The following is an 18,458-nucleotide window of genomic DNA, read 5'->3' as shown; positions in this document are numbered from 1 at the left end:
TAATATAGGTTATTCTTCCTCGAATGGTCCTGGTTCTTGTATATGGAAAACCTGCACACGAAGGAACCTTGTCGGGATTGGTTGCGCCCTTGCTCCGTTTCGAGTCCGCTCCACGGGTCAAGTGGCTGCACTAGGAACGGGAAGGTGCCTTGCCGGCAGTGGCACCCTAGAAGGCTGCTAAGGATCCGTCCTCAAAGCGCTCGCGGCTAGAGTGCGCGCACCAGCAAGCCTTTCCCAGTAGTGCGTAGGGTGTGTACCATACAAAGGGGGATCAAACAAGGAAGATGGCATGCATCCAGTTCGAAACATAGCAAGTTATATTACAATAATAGTTGCCACAGTTCTAACTTAAGTGGAATTGTTTTTGGGATACGGGTCAATGGCGGAAAGAAGAAGCAGAGCGCCTAGTCCCGGCGCTGGCCTTCCACCCTCTTGACGTCGTCAATCAGGTTGACGACGGGCGCGACAAGCTCCTCAAGCGCCCTGCGGTCCGCATCCACCGGCAAGCTGTCTTGGTTGAGGTTGACACCGGGGTTCCTATACGCCACCTTGGTGAGCACCTTGAGAAGGGCGCCCCTGCAAAGCTTCCGGGACTCGTTGGCCAGGTGGGTCGCTCGGCGGTCGTGGAGCAGCTGCAAGGCGTCAAGGACAGCTTCGAAGAACATGGTCACCCTCGCGCTCTCAGATATCCCGCCGTCGTGGGAGAACCTGATATTCGGCAGGCCCATGGTGGATAGCTGCATGGTGAGCTTCTCCGAGACGTCGACGAGGCGCTCGGTCCAGATCTTCACGCCGCCCACGAAGTCGTTGTGCTCGGCGGCAACACTCTGGAGCAGTAGCCTCTCATCCTCGAGGCTCTTGGCCAGGACCTTCTTGCGAGCCCTGCTGCCCGCAAGGGTCTCCTCCAGGGTGGACAGCTTCGGCCTCAGATCGGCGGTGGAGTAGTTGGCCCCGGAGAGCAGCTTGTTCTTTTCAGATAAGGAGACCTGCAAGCCCGCCATGGTGTTGATAGTTTTGTCCCTGTCGCTCTTGAGCGTCGCAACCTCCTTGTTGTGCTTCTCCAGCCCCCAGCTCATCCACCTTGCCGGCCAGCTCGCTCTTGGCGGCCTCTGCCACTTCAGCGGCATCAACGGCCTCCTTCAGCTTGCCAGCATGATCTAGGACCAGAGCGGCAAGAGCATCTTTGTGTTTCTGCTCCCGTTCCTGGGTCCGCTATGCGACGAGCTTCTCGATCTCTTCGTCCTTGCCGTGGAGCTTGGCGGCGAGCGCTTCCTCACGGGCAGCAAGGTCTTCTTCTTGGGCGTCGAGCAAGATGCGGCGCTCCCTCATCTCACCATCCTCCTTGGCGATTCGTGCAGCGGCCTCCTCCTAGGCCTTCTCGATATCTGATTGCTTCAGAAGAAGCTCGTTCCACTACTGACCCAGCTGCTCCTGGCTGGTCTTCAAATCCTACCGGGCCTCTGTGAACCAGACCTTTGTCTGCTCAACGCGCTCCTGAAGGCTCGCCTCAACTGAGGGAGTCCTGGATTAAGGGGTCCTCGGGAGTCCAGCCTATATGACATGGGCCGGACTGATGGGCTATGAAGATACAAGACAAAAGACTTCTTCCCGCGTCCGGATGGGACTCTCCTTTGTGTGGATGGCAAGCTTGGCATTCGGATATGTAGATTCCTTCCTCTGTAAAATGACTTTGTACAACCCTAGTCCCCTCCGATGTCTATATAAACCGGAGGGTTTAGTCCGTAGAGGCAATCACAATCATACAAGCTAGACATCTAGGGTTTAGCCATTATGATCTCGTGGTAGATCAACTCTTGTAACCCTCATATTCATCAAGATCAATCAAGCAGGAAGTAGGGTATTACCTCCATCAAGAGGGCCCGAACCTGGGTAAACATCGAGTCCCCTGTCTCCTGTTACCATCGACCTTAGATGCACAGTTCGGGACCCCCTACCCGAGATCCGTCGGTTTTGACACCGACATTGGTGCTTTCATTGAGAGTTCCTATGTGTCGTCGCTAGAAGGTTCGATGGATCCGTCAATCATCTACAACAATGCTGACCTGAGGGAGGTCTTTCTCCCCGGCCAGATCTTCGTGTTCGGCGGCTTCGCACTGCGGGCCAATTCGCTTGGCCGTCTAGAGCAGATCGACAGCTATGCCCCAGGTCACCAGATTAGTTTTGGAAATCTGGACTATGTCGCTGATGTCCGAGGAGACTTGATCTTCCAAGGATTCGCGACCCCAACCTCCACTCCGGCCTTAGATCCGGAGTGCATCGCCAGGTCCGAAGACGGGCTCCCTGAGCTCGCCGGACTATCTGTGGCCACAAAGCCCAGTATGGGAGAGCCGGAGGAAGTGGTGTCGCTGGCAACCATCATGAAGCCGGACTCTTCCCCGGACACTAGCTCCGAACCCTCAGAGTTAGCACCGTGTGAGTTTGGCCAAGGAATTCCACTCCTGCCGTACTCCACGGACTCTTTTCTCCCTAGCAAAACCTCGCCTTTAAGCGAGGCTCTGGACTTAATGCGATCCCTTGTCATCACAGAGGAGCAACGTCCGAACTACGCCCAGCCCGGACTAGGGGCTGAGAGTAGGGAATTTTACGTCCCACCCACCACCCACTTCATATCCACTTTCGAGGACTTAACTGACATGCTCGATTACGGCTCCGAAGACATCGACGGTATGGACGACGATGCCGGAGAAGAGCAGGCCCAAAACCCGCCGTTTACCGTACGCTAGACGGCCACATCCTCGTATGACATGTACATGGTGGATACACCCAAAGAAGCTAACAGCGATGACAAAGAAGATCCAGTCGAGGATAAACCTCCTGGGATACAGCCAAAGCGCCGACGTCAACGGCGCCGCTCTAAATCACACCATGGAAAAGACAGCAATACCGGCACGGGAGACAATCCGAACGATGCTGAAGACAAAGAAGACCCCATCGAGCCAACTTTCGAACGGGACGATCGGGAAGATGGGCAGGTTAGCCCTGACGAACAGGCCATAAATGAAGACTCGGAGGATAGCAACTATCTTCCACTCTCCGAGGATGAGGTGAGCCTCGGCAGCGAAGACTTTATCGTGCCGGAGGAACCTCTCGAGCAGGAGCGTTAAGCACCGGCTAATAGCCACTGCAAGGAGCCTGAAAAAGAAGCAGCAGCAGCTTCAAGCTGATCAAGATGTACTCAATGATAGATGGACTAATGTCCTGGCAGCCGAGGAATACAGCATCGAGCGCCCAACCAAAAGTTAACCGAAGCGCAGATTGCTACCTCAATTCACGAGGCACTTGAGCCTATACCATCAGCGCGTAATGCGGCTGACCGACCACCGTGTGGCCGGGAAAAAGCGGCAACTCAAGCCGAACACCAGCCCATACTGCCTCATCGTAAAGGTAGAGATATAACAGCTCGGGGATATACATACGACCTGCGGCAGGACCTGGACAGTAGAGCAGGTCAGACCAGATTGATCTACGGATCGCGGGGGCGTGCCCCGATGCACGACGACGGCTATCTAGCCGGACGTGACAAGCATAATCATGCCCGGGCCGAAAACCGCAGACGGACTCCATCCGAGCTACGTCGCGACTTGGCCCGATATAGAGACGCCGCACACCCCCTTTGCTTCACTGATGAAGTAATGTAGCATGAATTCCTAGAAGGGTTTAAACCCGTGAATATTGAATCATATGATGGGGCAACACAGCCCGCAGTATGGATCAAGGATTTTCTTCTCCATATTCATATGGCCCGCGGTGATGATCTTCATGCCATCAAATACCTCCCGCTAAAACTCAAGGGACTAGCTCGGCACTAGTTGAACAGCCTACCTGAAAACTCCATTGGCAGCTGGGAGGACCTGGAAGATGCCTTCCGCGACTGTCGGATGTGGGGTTCCGGCAAACCCTTCAGGTTCGAACACCGGGGTGCGCGCGAAGTCTTTCCCTCCTACTGATCTACGTTCCAGCTTGCTAAGATCTCGTGGACGAACTCGACGAACTTGCAACACAGAAAGACACGAGGTTTATACTGGTTTGGGCCACCGTTGTGGTGTAATACCCTACTCCAGTGTGGTGGTGGTGGATTGCCTCTTGGGCTGATGATGAACAGTACAAGGGAAGAACAGCCTCCTGAGGTTGAGGTGTTCTTGTGCTTGTGTAGTTGAGGATGATCTGAACCAGTTCGAGATCAGTTGCCTCCTACTGTGGTGGCTAGTCCTATTTATAGAGGCCCTGGTCCTCTTCCCAAATATCGAGCGGGAAGGGAGCCAACAACAGCGGGCAAATTTGAAGGGGGACAACTAGTACAAGCTACCCTGACAAAAGTGGTCTTCGCCTGCGAAAGGCTCTAAGATGACACCGTCTTGGGCTCCACGATGACCTATGCCTTGCCGTCCTCCTGGTCTCAGTCTTGTTGCACCTAGAGGGCAAAATTGAGCAGTTTGCGAAGTCACTTGCCTTCAAAAAAAGAAGGCGCAAGGCTTCTCCCTACCCTGCAGAAAATAAAAATGAAACGAAAGGGACAGTCTACCTCTCTCTTCCCTTTAAAAAAAGTTTGCCCGTTGTTTGTCTCAGTTAATACCCAAAGTCATTTTATTTCTATCTTTCCAGACATAACCAAAGAATGGAAAAGATTCCTCAAGAGTCTCGGGTATGGCAACTTTTGCCTGATGCCTTGGTACTCTTCGCCTGCGCTGGCCTCCTTAGCACCAAAGAGGAAATAAGGACTCTGCGCGCGCTGGCGCCCGCCTGGTGCCGTTCGTCATGGCTCACGTCACGGGAGCCTCATGAGGTTTGCCCCGCCTTGATATATCCGCTCCTCGTGAGCCTGCCCAGCTAGGCCACTCCAGAGGAGGTCTTGCGTCGTCCGCCTCGCGAGGCTTGGACCCTCGTGAGGGTCTTGTATGCCTTGTTGATGAAGATGGGTCATACGGCCTGCTGCTTAGCCACGCTGTGGGCCACAGGTAGGCAAGTCTAGGGACCCCCGTTCCCAGAACGCCGACAGTAGCCCCCGGGCCCAAGGAGCGCTCGGGCTTGGCTTCGCGGCGAAGCCAAGGGTCAAGTTCGGAGCATCGCGGGCCCCAAAAGGCCTGCGGCCTCGGTTGACGCATGGCGGTTGATTGGACGTGGGCGTCTCCGCTTCCCCACGCTGCCTCGGCAACTGCTTGCCTTGACAAAGGCTGGCGCGGGCAGTTCTTTCCTTCATTGCTTCTTCCTTGCCTCACTCCAGATCCCCTTTCTCGCTCTTTGCCTCCGCTATCTCCAGATCTGCTCCATCCTTGCTCTGCATCTGCTGCCCATGGCGCCACGCAAGGTCAAGACTTCCTCAGCACCGGCTTGGTATGAGCCGGCCCTCGAGGCGCCCACCATCACGGAGAAGAGCCTCGCCTCCGTGCGCCTGCTGACAGCGGGCGAGAGCAATAAGTGGGGGAAGACGGAGCTCCGGCTCGTGTCCGACAAGCCAGAGCCTGAGGGGAGCACCTTCTTCTCCTTCTTCTCGAGCAGCGTCGCCGTCAGGTTGGTTCCTTCCTTCTCTGATTTCTTTTATGAAGTCCTCGACCACTACAGGCTGCAGGCGTTGCATCTCCATCCCAACTCTGTCCTCCTCCTGTCCATCTTTGCCAACTACTGTGAGGCGTACCTGGGCGTTATGCCGTCCGTGGTGCTCCTTCGCCATTTCTTCTTCCTCCGCGTCAGCGGCGAGCACACCTCCGGGTGCGCTAATTTCGTTGCATGCGGCAAGGCCAACTCGATCTCGAGCACCGGGAAGAGGGCCGACAACATCCGATCCAAATGGGTCATGATGGATGCCCAGCGCGCCGACCCGCGTCTGGCCTTACCAACAGCGGCGCCCCCTCCCAACGGGGGGTGGCCCAAGGCGGAGCTTGTCGACGAGCGGGCATCATTGGTGTTGGGGCAGATGATGACCGACGTGAGGCCGGGCAACGCGAGGGCGGCCAAGGTAATGGGGGCGATGCTCCTGAGGGAGTTCTTGACGCTGTGGGTTGCCCCACTCCAGGCGCACGCGCCCCCTCTGGGAGCTTGAAGAAGAGGAGAACAAGACCCGCCTGAGGCCAGGGGACCTGCCTGGCGATGAATTGGACGCTGTCCTGCGCCTCATAGTCGGGGACAACCAGGAGTACCCGCCTAGCGCCTTCGTTCCCCTGTCCCAACGCAGGGACCGGGAGGAATTTGTCACCTCCAGGCCGACTTTTGATGCGCGCGGGCTGGTGCCGCCAACGCTTCCGGGAGTTCCTACGGCGCAGAAACCGGTGGAGGTGTCTTCTGGTGAGTCCCGCGGAGAGGGTCAAGAGGAGGAGGACTCGGAGAAGACCCTGGAAGAGGTGGGGGAGACTTCCCCCCTGAGCAAGGCCGAGATTCTCCGCGCCCTTCCTGATGATGCCGAGGCCGATGCCTTCCAAGGGGAGAGGGAGCAACCCCTCATCCCGACGAAGGGTAGGTCGTCGCTGGTAGCCCGTGGTGCCTCCCCCACCCTGGCGCCTCCTGGGGCGGGCTCCGGTTTTGTCTCTACTCCGCCTGGCGCCGCCGGAGCCCGAACGCCTGCTCCTTAGGTCCCGAAGCTGTCAGGCTTCAAGCTTCCCAAGCGGTCAGTGGAATACATCACAGTGGATCGGTAAGTGTCTTAAGCTTCACCTTGTCCTTGTTTGTACTCGTTGTTTCCTGATACTCGCCCCTGGTTGATCAGGCCGACATCTTCGGCGAAGAGGAGGAAGGAAGACGCAGCGGCCGTGCCTCCCGCGGAGAAAGGAGGCAACAGTGCCCGCATCTCCACGGCCCGATCGTCCTCGCGAGGCCAAGAGGAGCTTCACGAGTCAGCCCCCATGGTCCCGCTAGCTCCCGAGGTACCGGTACTTGGCACGGCTGACGAGGTCCCAGCTGCTCCCGAACCCGCGGTCTCCCAAGCCCTGGTGACAATGTCGCTTCCTCCCACTACTGCATCTCCACTCCCTGGTTCTTCTGCTCCTGCTGCCGTCTTGGAGCGTGCCCTTTCGGAGATGACCCAGCTGCAAGCGGATGTCCTGAGCGCGGACCCACGCCTGGTGGTCGGGCGTCTGGAGTTGGCCTTTGGCTGGCTTCACTCCGACCTGGCAGTTCGCGCGACGCTGGGCCAGGCTGCTGCGGCTTCTGAGAAGGAGAAGCAAGGAGCCGCCAGCGCTTCAGCCGATCATGAGGCGGTGCTAAAAGACGCCAAGGCCGCCCGTGACCACTGCCAAGTGCTGGAGGGCGAGCTGCAGAGCCTGCGCGACAAGCACGTCGAAGAGGTGCGCTGCCGCCAAGCGAAGGAGGAGGAGATGAAGGCCCGGGAGGAAGCCGTCAAGAACCGTGATGCTGAGCTGGTGGAGCTGGGGAAGAAGCAGGCTGCCGAGCGCAACCGGTTGGAAGAGTTGGAGCGGAAGATGGGGACAAGGGAGGCCGATCTTGATGCCAAGGCGCGAGTCCTGGCCGAAGACCGCGTGGCCTTTGCCGATCTCGAGAAGTGGTCTCGCAAGGCGCTGAAGACGCTCTACGAGCACGGCCTAGAGAAGCCTCTGGACACCGACGAGGACGGCCCCGCCCAGCTGCTTCCTCTCGTGGTGAAGGCGCTTGAGGAGGTCGTTGATGGTCTCGGTCCCATGGCGAAGGCAGAAGCTCGCGTCCTGTCTTCAGCCGCGCTGACTCGCGTCTTTAGCCACCTGCACCTTCGCGACCCCAACGCTTGCCTTGACGAGCTGCTGGAGCCTGTAGCTGAAGATCAATACGAGGCGGCTGCCGCGGCCGTGCAGGATCAGGTGGGGGCCTTGCTGAGGAGGTTCCGCAGCTTTGTCTCCGCTCCTCTGTCCGGCATCGTTGACCTTGCGGCAGGTGGTGAAGACAAAACCGCTCACGAGGGAGCGCCTTCCGCAGGCAAAAGCGACGTCTAGAGGTGACCCGCGGCCATTCTTCCCGTTCCGTTCCTGCGACATGTACCAGGCCTCGTGGAGGCGTTTAAACTTTTCATTTGGTATTGTGAGGACAATATGCTTGTAATATTTGCTTCGAGGTTTCGCGATTTCCTTCCTATTTGCTTTGCGTTCTGCGTCGGCAGAGTCCGGCCCCGCGCATACCTCAACCGCCATTGGGCCGACCGAAGACCAGGAAGGACCAAGGAGTGAGGGGCTACGTGACTAGTTAGGCTCCTGAGTCGTGATGCTCAGGAGTCCCCCTTGACGCGCAAACAACATATAGGGAGAGTTCGTGGGGATAGATTAATGTTCTACGTCGGCAGGGCCCGGCCCCGCGCATACCTCAACCGCCATTGGGCCGACCGAAGACCAGGACGGACCAAGGAGTGAGGGGCTACGTGACCAGTTAGGCTCCTGAGTCGCGATGCTCAGGAGTCCCCCTTGACGTGCAAACAATTCCCATACCTGCCCTCGCCGAGGCCTCGGGAGGGGCGCGCGATGCCCAGGTCCGGGGGACCTGGTTAGGTGGCGTGCGCTTGGGCGTGACCCGAGCGCAGCCCCCGTGCCCAGGCCCCATGCGTGTCTCTCCCGAGGGGAGGTGTTGCGGTAAGGCTGGGCGCTGAGCTCTAGGCTCCCTGAGGTTGGCACGACTGTGGGGTCGCCCTCAGTTGTTTATCACCAGCGCGGAGCATAGTGCTTCCGCTTGTGCACGGGCATAGCCGCTCCTCGGCAGTGTCGACAGCCAGCGCGGAGCATGGTCCTTCCACTTGGGCGTGGGATGGGGGCCCCCTGCGGGAGGAGACCCGGGGCGTGTACAGCCCCGCCCTAACACGTGGCTTGCACGGCAGGGCTGCGAGGTGTATCTGGGCACTCGTGAGCCAGCGCGGGACTCACGAGGCCCTACCTCAAGGCGGGTTGCGTCTGGTCTTGAGTCTTGGTAACTGTATGTTCCCGCAAGGCGGTTAGATGCCAGCACTCTACGTCCTCAGGTCCCGGCCCTCGAGCGAGCTCAGCTGCCGCTGGTATGCCAGGTTGCGATGCCGTGGTCAAGGCCAGGGGGTGAGGGCTGGAGAGCCAGTAAGAGCTCCTGAGTCGCGATGCTCAGGAGCCCCCCTTTTAACGTGCAAGCGAATTGCATAGGATGAACAGACCCGTGGCGGGCGGCAATCGAGCAGGCGATAGCCGTTGGCAGGTTAAGCATGAAGAGCAGATCAACTTGGATAAATGCAGGAAGATACACGCCACCGGGTCCGGCCCGAGCGGCTTAGGGATGATGCAGCCCGAGGGGCGCCCCCAGCAAGGTAAGCTAAAGACTTAAGAAAAAGGGATACATGCCACAGGGACGGACCCATGTGGCCTGGGAATAATGTAGCCTGAGGGGCGCTCCCAGCTTAAACGAACTTGGAAGATGTTGTCGGTGTCAAAACCGGCGGATCTCGGGTAGGGGGTCCCGAACTGTGCGTCTAAGGCGGATGGTAACAGGAGGCGGGGGACACAATGTTTACCCAGGTTCGGGCCCTCTCGATGGAGGTAATACCCTACTTCCTGCTTGATTGATCTTGATGATATGAGTATTACAAGAGTTGATCTACCACGAGATCATAGAGGCTAAACCCTAGAAGCTAGCCTATGGTATGATTGTTGTTGTCCTACGGACTAAACCCTCCGGCTTATATAGACACCGGAGGGTGCTAGGGTTACACAGAGTCGGTTACAAGGGAGGAGATCTACATATCCGCATTGCCAAGCTTGCCTTCCACGCCAAGGAGAGTCCCATCCGGACACGTGTCGAAGTCTTCAATCTTGTATCTTCATAGTCCAACAGTCCGGACAAAGGATATAGTCCGGCTGTCCGAGGACCCCCTAATCCAGGACTCCCTCAGTAGCCCCTGAACCAGGCTTCAATGACGATGAGTCCGGCGCGCAGATTTTCTTCGGCATTGCAAGGCGGGTTCCTCCTCCGAATACTCCATAGAAGATTTTGAACACAAGGATAGTGTCCGGCACTGCAAAACAAATTCCACATACCACCGTAGAGAGAATAATATTTCCACAAATCCAATCTGCCGACCGCTCTTCGTAATGTGACGTATTGCCGTGGTCTGGTCATGACGAACCGTTTTCTGAGCCTGCCACTGCACGTGTTGCGAGGCGGTTTTTATTGGCACGTCCTGTCGAAGCAGAGATCGTGTCCCTTTTTTCACGGGATTCTCATCAATACGGGTATAGGTAACCCAATCGTGCCCGTTGGTATGACTCCTCGATTTAGGCAAGTCCCAAACGGCCACGCGGAGGACGCTTGATATTCATCCCCTTTATAAAGAGGCCTAGGCCTGTCTCCTTCCTCTCGCGCTCAATCGAATCCTCCCCCCACCTCGAGTTCCAACACCTAAGGCTCAGGCTAGGCGCTTTGGACCTACAATCATGTCCGGATCCAACCTTCAAGGTCGGTGGGTGCCCTCCTCCGTCACAGAGGAGGACATCAAGAAGCTAAGAGAGGCTAGGTATTTGACCGGCGAAATCTCACACAGGCTGCCTACTCAAGGGCAGGTCATTCCCACTCCCGAACCCGGCGAGAGTGTCGTATTCGTCTCCCACTTCCTCCGAGGGCTAGGTTTCAGTCTAGATCCCTTTGTCATGGGGCTCATGTTCTACTACGGGCTCGATTTCCATGATCTGGCTCCAGATTCCATCCTTCACATCTCGCCGTTCATCGTCGTGTGTGAAGCCTTCCTCCGCATTACCCCACACTTGGCCAATGGCTCAAGACCTTTAATGTGAAGCCGAAGATGGTTGAGGGGCGACATGCAGAGTGCGGAGGTGCCATAATAAGCAAAGGTGCCGATGTTCCATGGCCAAAGGGTTCCTTCCCGGAGGTGTCCAGTTTATGGCAACGGGAGTGGTTTTATATCACAGCTCCCCGGGGTACCAAGTGGGTAGCCGCCCCTGCCTTCCGCTCGGGCCCCCCGCCACAACTTGCGTCATGGGTCAACAAGGGGCTAGACTGGGGGCCAGTAAATGATGTGCCAACATTGCAGAGTCACATCCGAGATCTCTACGAGAGAGATGTCAGCCTTGTTAAGGTAATGCAAGTTATGCTAGTTCGTCGAGCCCTGCCTTGCAAACGTCGACCTCTCCGTATGTGGGCATTCAACCCGGAAGGACCGCGAACTATTCAGCACTTCTTCGGTGTGACGCTCGAAGAGATGTACAGATCATTCTTCGGATCACAAATAGAGTGTCCGGACACCTCCGAGGATGCGGGTCTGAACTGCAATCGTCCAGACACTCAAGTAAGTAATTCCGTGGCCGAACACGTTGCCTTTTAATTTATCACAACATCATTCTGAAAAGTCGCCTTTTGACCAGGACTGGATAAAAAAGGCGAAGATGATCAGGTGTCCGGCCCCCCTTCCCGAGGGCTCACCGGATCCTGTACTAGCCAGGATGCTTGAGCTTGCGCCTTATCAAGCGCCATCAGGGGAAGGTAAAGGGAGGAACAAAGAGGCCGAGAGCGAGCCTCACTTACTATTCATCCAAACCGGGGGAATCAATGCCTCCTCGAAGGAGGATAACCAGGGGAAGAATCTAAAATTCCCTCTCCCCAGGGAAGGAAGAGGACCGCCTCTGAAGACATGGAAGTAATGGTCTCCAAGCGAGGGAAGAATCCTTTGTCGGAGGGTCCTACCCCGGAGGGCATCCTTACCACACAGTACCCGCAAGGGGACCAGCCCTCTACCGAGCTGTAAGTAAATGAAAGTACTTTATAGTAAATATATCCTGCCTCGTTTCCGAGAACGATAACCGAAGCGTGCATCTTGTAGTTCGGATCGTAGCCCTTCTCGGTAGAGTTCGTCTTCGGGGGATCTTCTTCCGGAGATGATGGAGAGCGAAACACCTCCCCGTGCCTCCCCGCCTCGTGAAGCGGGCGACCCTGAGGTGTCGTCACGGAGGATTTCTCCTGATCCGCCAAGGCCAGGGGGTAACCCTTCGGCCCCCCGAAGTCCGGAGTATTCGGCTCCTAAGGAGAGCCACAGAAAGAGTCCGGAACCGTCCGGTGTGCGTTCGGACGCACTGATGAATCTTCTGGAGCAAGCGGCTGTCTCGGAAATGCATCGTGCTCTAATGGGCACGGTGGTTGAGAGGATTTCATCCGTCGAAAGCGGGTTGCATGAAGCTTTTATGAGTCTGCTGAAAGGCTTTGAGGTACGTGAAATAGTGTATGTTTTTTACGGTACCGCACACGCTAGGTGTGCCCTATGCAGATAGTAGCCCCTAAGACTCTGGTTGCTGTCGAGAACGGCGGCAAACAGAGGATCATAGTCCTAGGTAATAATCAGGCCGCCTTCATGTGCAGGTGGCTGGAGGTCCGGTGGCTAGCCGGACTGGTGAGTTTGCCGAGCTGAAGCGGCAACTCGATGCGGCAGATGCCGACATCGTGCTTGTAAACAAGTGGCTTGACGAGGCACAGGGTATGCGTTTTCTCCGGTGATCAACACATATTAAGAGGAGCATGATGCTAGTATCTTTAATATGTTGTGACTGCAGATGGGGCTGCCTCCGTGGAGACCCTTCGAGCGGAACTTGCCCGAGCCAATGAACAAGCCAGGAAGAGTGATGCGGCCGCTCTAAAGGCGGTCGAAGAGATGAGAGCCGAACAGGCTGCGCATTGCCAAAGCAAGGATAAAATAGCCAAGTTGGCTGTTGAGTTGAAGGATGCCGCCGGCCGTTACGAGCTTCTTGAAAAGGAAAATCGAACGAAGATGACAGACCTGGAGAAGGCCAGGGTAGCGGCCAAGGACGCCCGCTCTAAAATCAGAGCGGCGAAGGAGGAGCTGCGTCAAGCCGGGGATATCGCGGCTGGGAAGCCCTTTTTTGCGGACGAAGTTCGGAGATCCTAAGTATGCCCCTCTTGATCAACTATGGAGTTCTGCAGATGCATACGTGGATTTGGCAGCAAGTGCTGCTGATGCAGCCGAGTTTTTCAAAGATCAAAAAGATCGTGAAGTGGAAAAGCTGTTCTGGTCACAGTTCAATGTTCCAGTGCGTCCGCTGCTGTTGAATGAGCGAATGGCCGAGTGGGCCAAGCTCCATGGGTTGTCCAGGCTTGCCATGAGGTCTGTTGTGGATCATCTGTGGCCGGAAGGGCCAAGGCCGAATAGTTATTTTAGTTTAGTGCAATAGTTCCTTGGTGTTGTGCCGCGCATCGACGCTATGAAGAGGTCGGCGTGCATAGAGGGTGCGCGGATGGCTCTTGCCCGTGTCAAGACATACTAGGTAGAGATGGAGGCCACCGCTATTGCAACCCAGGGTTCGGCCGTGGGCCGAGTATCGGCCGAGCACTACTTTGAAGAAGTCCTTGAAGGCGCTCGTTTAATAGAGGCTCAGTGCTTGAAAAATATTATGTTCTAGTGACATGTATTCCCATTGTAAGAACAATGTTTATTAAATTATAAAGGTTGTGTTTATACTTTTGCCTGAAAGTATTATGATGCCTCTTGTGCGTCCGTTTATGTATATATGTATAACCTGAAAGTTTGCAGTCGTCGGCTTCAGCCCCCATGCATATAATGCGGGGGTGTTTGCAAAAACGCGTATTCACACTTGATCCAACGTCTTGGTCCATTAAGGAGGTGATAGTGCAGCGAACGAGGCAATCGGACTATATTGCTTTAACACTTTCACTTAGCCATAGGAGTTTGACGGTGGGACTACTATATAGCCCCTGGTACCTCCGCGCTCGTCCGAATACGGGGTATGTACATACATGACCGGGAAATGGCCCTTCGTTAATGCGGAGGAATCCCGAAGATTCCGCTAAGTCATCGAGTGGTTGACCAGTCTCGCGCTTTATCATGACAGTCAGTTTTCGGCTTTCTCTACTGAGGTGCTCATCCGGATGAACCAGGGCACAATCGCAGTAGTTCTCCCAGTGCCACCTTAGCCGATAGAGCGGAACGTAAGGTAGCAAAACACGGGAGCCGGGCAAACCCAACATTTGACCAAAGACATGATTCGAAGCTGATGCATATAAGGCCAAACTTGCGACGCCGAACACTCCCTAAGGTATTCAGTCTTTATAATATATGCCGGGCTGAGCCATCAAGCCTTACGGTGACGGCACAGTGGAACTCTCAATGAAAGCACCAATGTCGGTGTCAAAACCGGCGGATCTCGGGTAGGGGGTCCCGAACTGTGCGTCTAAGGCGGATGGTAACAGGAGGCGGGGGACACAATGTTTACCCAGGTTCGGGCCCTCTCGATGGAGGTAATACCCTACTTCCTGCTTGATTGATCTTGATGATATGAGTATTACAAGAGTTGATCTACCACGAGATCATAGAGGCTAAACCCTAGAAGCTAGCCTATGGTATGATTGTTGTTGTCCTACGGACTAAACCCTCCGGCTTATATAGACACCGGAGGGGGCTAGGGTTACACAGAGTCGGTTACAAGGGAGGAGATCTACATATCCGCATTGCCAAGCTTGCCTTCCACGCCAAGGAGAGTCCCATCCATACACGGGACGAAGTCTTCAATCTTGTATCTTCATAGTCCAACAGTCCGGACAAAGGATATAGTCCGGCTGTTCGAGGACCCCCTAATCCAGGACTCCCTCAGATGTCACCTGGTTCTGTAGACGAAGTAGAGTTGGTGTAGCTGAAGGCGCGCGTTGAAGGAATGGCTCCTCATGAGCCACCGGGACCCTGAGCCTCGGGAGGCTCTGGGGGTTCAGGAGGTTCCCTGAAGACCGTCTCCATCTCCTCCAGGACGGCGTGGAACCTGGCCTCCTGAGCCGCCAGGACTTGCCGCATGTTGCGCTGATAGGCCGATGCCACACGCGATGGCCAGAAACACTCCTGAGATGTGGCCCTGTTGAGCCCTGGGACGTCGACGTAGACACGCAGCCCGGCATCCTCGCCTGGATGGGGAGCTGCGCCTTGTGAGTGGCTGTGGCCGCGCATGGCTCTTGCTTCTTGCAGTTCCTGGGTGGTCTTGGTGATGAACTCCTGGGTGGTGGGCACTCCTTGCCCTGTGCTCTCCTGATGAAAGTGTGCCGTGAGGCACGCTTCCAAGTGGTGCCCAAGCGCCTCCCTCGTGAGGTTGGCAAGGTCTGAGGCCCTCTAGAAGAGAGCCCCCGAGCCCTGCCTGAGGAGGGTGCCGGGCGCGCTTTCCTATGCAATGGAGGGAGGCGCCCCTGGAGCGGGCGCTGATCCTGATGAGGCTCCTGCCGCGACGCCATCCTCTTGGGGTCCTGCGCGGCGTGGCAGCTTCTTCTTGGGGATGGTCTCCGGAGGGCCTTCACTTCTGTTGTCGGGGCCGTCGATTGCTGCAGCTTGAAAGGCGCGCTCAAGGGAGCACACCGCATCCCTCTCTTCACACGGGACCGTGATGATTCCTCCGCTTCCTGGCATCTTGAGAACGTTGTAGCCGTGATGAGTGACTGCCATGAACTTGGCCATGGCTGGATACCCGAGGATGGCATTGTACGGCAAGCGGATGTGCGCGACGTCGAAGGCGATGAGCTCGGTGCGGTAGTTCTTGCGCTCCCCGAAGGTGACAGGCAGGCAGACCTGCCCTATCGGTGTGGTGGAACCGTCGGTCACTCCTGAGAAAGGCTTGGTTGGCTGGAGCTGCTCATATGGCACTTGGAGGTTGTCGAACGTGTCGACGGACAGGACGTTGAGCCCTGCGCCGCCGTCGATAAGAGTCTTGGTGACTTGCATATTGCTGATGACTGGGGAGCACAGCATAGGGAGGGCGCCAGCGGTGGCTGCGCACTTGAGCTGATCCGCCGAGTTGAATGTGATGGCACATTGGGACCACCTGAGTGGGCGTGTGGCCTCGAGCTTGGGGAGCACTGCGTTCACCTCGCGAGCGAACTGTTTGAAGATGCGCTGAGAGGCTGGGGCCTGGGCACCGCCCAAGATGCAGGCGATCGCACGCGGCTCCTGGAAGCCCCTAGCCCCCTCGTCCTGGTGGTGGTCATTGTTCCTTCTTGGTGGCGGCAGCGGGGGGGAGACCGGCGTTGCCCTGGGGGCGATCCTCACGAGGCGGATCCCTCCAGGCGCCCTCGCGAGGTTGGTCCTGCCAACGGTCCTCACGAGGCCGGTCGCGCCACTCCTGGCGCGGGCCACGGTCGTCCCAGCGTCCGCCTCCACGTCCTCCTCCGTGGCCGTAGCCCCGGTCATTGCGCTCGGGGCGTCGACCGTAGCGTCCTTCCCGTATGGCTCTGAGCTCTTGATAGTCGCTGGTGTTGTGGGTGTTCAGGTTGTGGAAGGCGCAAAACGGTCGCCATTCTTGGATGACTCGGGCTGATCTCTGCCTCGCTTGGTGTCGGGCTCCGCTGCGAGCACAACTGCCTCCTTGCGCTTCACATCCTTGGCCTTGGCCTTCTTCTCCTCCGCTCCTGCAGCTGGCAGCTCAAGGAGAGAGAGGTGCCCCTCCTCAGCTCTTGCGCACTTGGTCGCCAGGTTGAACAGCTCCTGAGATGTGCAGAGCTCCTCGTGGATAGCGAGCTCTTCCTTCATCTTGACGTCACGGTCGCCGTCCGAGAACGTGGAGATGATGGCTTTGTCCGTGACCTTGGGGATCTTGATGCGGGTGTTGTTGAAGCGCTGGATGTACTTCTGGAGGGTCTCTCCTGGTTGTTGCTTGATGCGGCGTAGATCACCCGCGGCCGGTGGGCGGTCGCGAGTGCCCTGGAAGTTGGCGACGAAGCTGTCGCGCATCTCGTCCCAGGAGGAGATCGAGCCGTGTTGCAGGTTCAGGAGCCAGGAGCGGGCCCCATCCTTGAGAGCCATAGGAAACCAGTTCGCCATGACTTTTTCGTCGCCGTTGGCCGCTTCGATGCTCAGCTCATAGAGCTGCAGGAACTCCGCGGGGTCGGCGGGGCCGTCGTAGCAAGGAGGCAGATCTGGCTTGAACTTGCCTGGCCAGGTGACGCTACGCAGCTTGGGTGTGAAGGCGCGGCAGCCGGCCGTGGTTGCCGGGGCCCGCTTCTGAGGTGGAGCTTGGTCTTGGCGAGGTCCGCACTGCGCCGCTGCAGGCGGCGCGCGGTATTGACGAGGTGGCGCGGGGAGCGCTGGTGCAGCTTCTCGCGGCCGCGGGATTTCTTGGCAGCTTCTTTCTTCATGCGCGGGCGCCGGGCACGGTGGATCATGCCGTGGAGGCGCGCGCCTTGGTGCCAAGGCACCGTCTTGGGGTTGAGGTGGTGGAGGCATGCCATGAGCCCCGTCGCCCGCGGCTGGTTGAGGGGGAGGCAGAGAGTGGGACGGCGCCGGAGAGCCCCCTGCGGCGCGGACGAGCTCGGCGACGCGGTCGGGCCACTCCTCGTAGAGGTCGTCGACGGGGCGGTAACGCAGGAGCTCATTTGCCGCAATGAGCGCGGCCCGTGCCTCCATGGGAGCGCGGTGCGCGTGAGACGAAGAACTGGCAGGGGTAAGCGATGGAGTAGCGGTGCCGCCGTCTTGCCGCACCGAAGGATGCAGCGAGGACGCCTGCTGCTCGTTCCCCGCCGGACCGGTGGCAACATTGGCGGCAGGAGGCGGAGAACGTCGAGGTGGCCCGCCTACGGGAGCCGTTTGAGCGACGCGGGCGGAGAGGGCAGCCCAACGCTCAGCTCGAGCATGGCGAGCGTCCGCCATGGAAACGACGGAGCGATGGAGCGACGAACTGGTGGAAGGGAAACTACGGCGCACCCCTACCTGGCGCGCCAAATGTCGGATGTGGGGTTCCGGCAAACCCTTAAGGTTCGAACACTGGGGTGCGCGCGAAGTCTTTCCCTCATACCGATCTACGCTCCAGCTCGCTAAGATCTCGCGGACGAACTCGACGAACTCGCAACACAGAAAGACACGAGGTTTATACTGGTTCGGACCACTGTTGTGGTGTAATACCCTACTCCAGTGTGGTGGTGGTGGATTGCCTCTTGGGCTGATGATGAACAGTACAAGGGAAGAACAGCCTCCTGAGGTTGAGGTGTTCTTGTGCTTGTGTAGTTGAGGATGATCTGAACCAGTTCAAGATCAGTTGCCTCCTACTGTGGTGGCTAGTCCTATTTATAGAGGCCATGGTCCTCTTCCCAAATAGCGAGCGGGAAGGGATCCAACAACGGCGGGCAAATTTGAAGGGGGACAGCTAGTACAAGCTACCCTGACAAAAGTGGTCTTCACCTGCGAAAGGCTCTGGGATGACGCCGTCTTGGGCTCCACGATGACCTCCGCCTTGCCGTCCTCCTGGTCTCGGTCTCATTGCACCAATATGGCAACCTTTGCCTGATGCCTCGGTACTCTTCGCCTGCGCTGGCCTCCTTAGCACCAAAGAGGAAATAAGGACGATGCGCGCGCTGGCGCCCGCCTGGTGCCGTTCGTCATGGCTCACGTCACGGGAGCCTCGTGAGGTTTGCCCCGCCTTGATATCTCCGCTCCTTGTGAGCCTGCCTGGCTAGGACACTCCATAGGAGGTCTTGTGTCATCCGCCTCGCGAGGCTTGGACCCTCGC

Source organism: Triticum aestivum, chromosome 3D, assembly GCF_018294505.1.
Source record: "Triticum aestivum cultivar Chinese Spring chromosome 3D, IWGSC CS RefSeq v2.1, whole genome shotgun sequence".
NCBI lineage: Eukaryota > Viridiplantae > Streptophyta > Magnoliopsida > Poales > Poaceae > Triticum > Triticum aestivum.
This window is presented reverse-complemented; position numbering follows the sequence as displayed.